The sequence below is a fragment of the Orycteropus afer genome, unplaced genomic scaffold, assembly GCF_000298275.1.
Source record: "Orycteropus afer afer isolate SDZICR_OR568_19922 unplaced genomic scaffold, OryAfe1.0 scaffold00125, whole genome shotgun sequence".
Classification (NCBI taxonomy): Eukaryota; Metazoa; Chordata; class Mammalia; order Tubulidentata; family Orycteropodidae; genus Orycteropus; species Orycteropus afer.
The window spans coordinates 1,058,472-1,061,669 of record NW_006921712.1 but is presented as its reverse complement, the minus strand read 5'-3'; positions in this window follow the sequence as shown (position 1 = coordinate 1,061,669).

Genomic DNA, 3,198 nt, shown 5'->3' with positions numbered 1-3,198 from the left:
ACCCTCAATGACAGAGTAGAACTGCCCCCATAGGATGATGTTATAGGAGCAAGTCACCAAGTCTTTTCTCTCATGGAGTATCTGACCTTTTGATTAGCGGCTGAGCACTTAACCACTACAGCACACACATACACACACACATTCTGTAGCCATTGAGTCAATTCCATCTCATAGTGGTGCTATACACAGAGAAAACTGTCACAAAATGTTTCCAAGGCTGTAAATCTTTACGGAAGCAGACTGCTACATCTTTCTCTCACAGAGCAGCTGGTGGGTTTGAACTGTCAACATTTTGGTTAGCAGCCAAGTGCTTAACTCCTGTCTACCAGGGGTCCTTACTGCACCTCCAGGCCTCCTGAAATATAGTCTATTGTTTTGTTATTACATGTTATTGACTTGGTTCCAACTCACAGTGACCTTATGTACAATAGAAAAACATTGCCCTGCCTATTTATACCATCCTCACAATCGTTGCTGTGTTTGAGCTCATTGTTGCAACCACTGTGTTGTTCCTTCTCACTGAGGCTTTTCCTCTTTTTTGCTGATCCTCTGCTTTACCAAGCATGATATTCTTCTCCAGGGACTAGTGTCTCCTGGTAACAAGTCCAAAGTACATATGATGAAGTCTGAAGTCTGGCCACCCTTGCTTCTAAATAACATTCTGGCTGTACGTCATCCAAGGCAGATTTGCTCATTCTTCTGACAGTCCATGGTATATTTAATATTCTTCACCAACATCATAATTCAAAGGCATCATTTCTTCTTTGGTCTTCCTTATTCATTGTCCAGCTTTCATATGGATATGAGGCAGTTTTCTTGGGTCAGTTGCAACTTAGTCATCAAAGTGAAATATTTGCTTTTTAGAACTTTAAAGAACTCTCTTGTAGCAGATTTGCTCAATGCAATACATCATTTGATATCTTGACTGCTGCTTCCATGGGCATTGATTGTGAATTTAAGTAAAATAAAATCTTTGGCAACTTCAATCTTTTCTCCGTTTATCATGATGTTGCTTATTGGTCCAGTTGTGAAGATTTTTGTTTTCATTATGTTGAGATGTAACACATACTAAAACCTGTAGTCTGTCATCCTTTAGTGCTTCAAATCTTCTTCACTTTCAGCAAGTAACATTGTGTCATCTGTGTATCTCAGGTGTATAAGTCTTCCTTCAATCCTGATACCACATTCTTCTTCATGTAGAGAAGCTTCTTGGAATATTTGCTTAACATACAGAGTGAATATGTATATTGAAAGGCTATAACCCTGACCCACATCTTTCCTGATTTTAAACTGCTCTATTTGAATAACTGGTTCTTGGTCTGTGTGCAGGTTTCACATGAGCAGAAATAAGTCTGGAATTCCCATTCTTCAAAATCTTATCTGGAATTTGTTACAATCCAGACAGTCAAATGCCTTTGCATAGAAAATAAGACACAGCAAAACATCTTTCTAGTATTCTTTGATTTCAGTCAAGATCCATCTGACATCAGCCATGATATCTCTCATTCCATGTCCTCTTCTGCATCTGGCTTGAATTTCTGGCAGTTCCCTGCTGCAACCATTTTTAAATTATCTTTTGAAATATTGGCCCATACTTCTGCACTGCTTTGTTAAGTCATAACACCTTCAAAAATATTTTTATTTTTATATTTTGTCCAATATTTCTAGTTTTCTCATTGGCACAGTTGATCCAAATCTCCACATCTGCTAAGAGCAGAAGTAGAGAATCCACAGATCTCATTTAATAGTTAGAACAATTGTGAGAAATAAATCACATAAGATAGTGTTACATGTGCAGACTCTAGAATCTGATGGTCTTAGCTCAAATACTTGTTCTCTGGTCTATTGGTTATATGACTTTGGGCAAATATTACATATCTGTTTTCTTATCTAAAATGATTTACAACAATCTATAGCATGTTGTTGTTGTTATTTGCCATCGATTCGGACCTGACTCATCGTGACCCCTCCTTGGGTTTCCGAGGCAGTATCACTACAGAAGTAGATTGCCCAACCTTCCTTCCAAGGAGTGGCTGGTGGGCTTGAACCGCTAGCCTTCTGGTTAGCAGTCAAGTGCCTTAGGCACTATGCTACCAGCTCCTAATCTATAGCATAGTGTTGTGATAAAGACTAAATGAGATGATATTGTACAAGTAATTTGAGCATTGCCTGAAAAAAGATATATCAAGCAAATGATAGTCAAGAAAGAGCAGACATGGCAATATTAATTTCTGATGAAACTGACTTTAAGACAAAAACCACCATAAGAGACAAGGAGGGACATTATGTAATGATTAAAGTATCGATTGAACAACAGGACATAATCATAATAAATATCTATGAACCCAATGAAAAATCCCCAAAATACATAAATCAGACTTTAATAGAAGTGAAAAGACAAATAGATGACTCCACAGTCATAGTAGGAGAGTTTAATATACCACTTTCAGTGGAAGATAGAACAACTGGAAAGAAACTCAACAAAGGTGCTGAAGAACTGAATGAAACAATCCACCAACTTGACCTTATAGACACCTACAAAGCACATACCAATGACAGCACAATATACGTTCTTTTCCAGTGCACATGGAACATTCTCCAGGTCAGACCACATGTTAGGCCAAAAAGCAAACCTCAATAAATTTAAAAACATTGAAATATGGCAAAGCATCTTCTAAGATCACAATGCTATAAGAGTATAAATCAACAATAGGACGATCAATGGAAAAAGAGCAAACACATGGGAACTGAATAACACCCTGCTTAAAAACGACCCCAAAAGAAAAGAAATTCAACAAAACTACAGAAGAACTGAATGAAACAATCCACCAACTTGACCTTATAGACACCTACAAAGCACATACTCCCCAAAAGCACACCAAAAGAAAATCACCAAGACATATCATCATCAAACTCACCAAAACCAAAGACAAAGAATAAATCATGAGAGCAGCACGGGAAAAGCAAAAAGTTACCTACAAGGGATAACCAATAAGACTAAGCTGGGATTTCTTAGTAGAAATCATGCCCATGAGAAGACAATGGGATGGTATTATATAAAATCATGAAAGAGAAAAATTTCCAACCAAGAATTATGTACCCAACAAAATTTTCCCTCAAATATGATGGTGAAATTAGGATATTTCCCAGTAAGCAGAAATTAAGGGAGTTTGTTAAAACCAGACCAACCTTACAAGA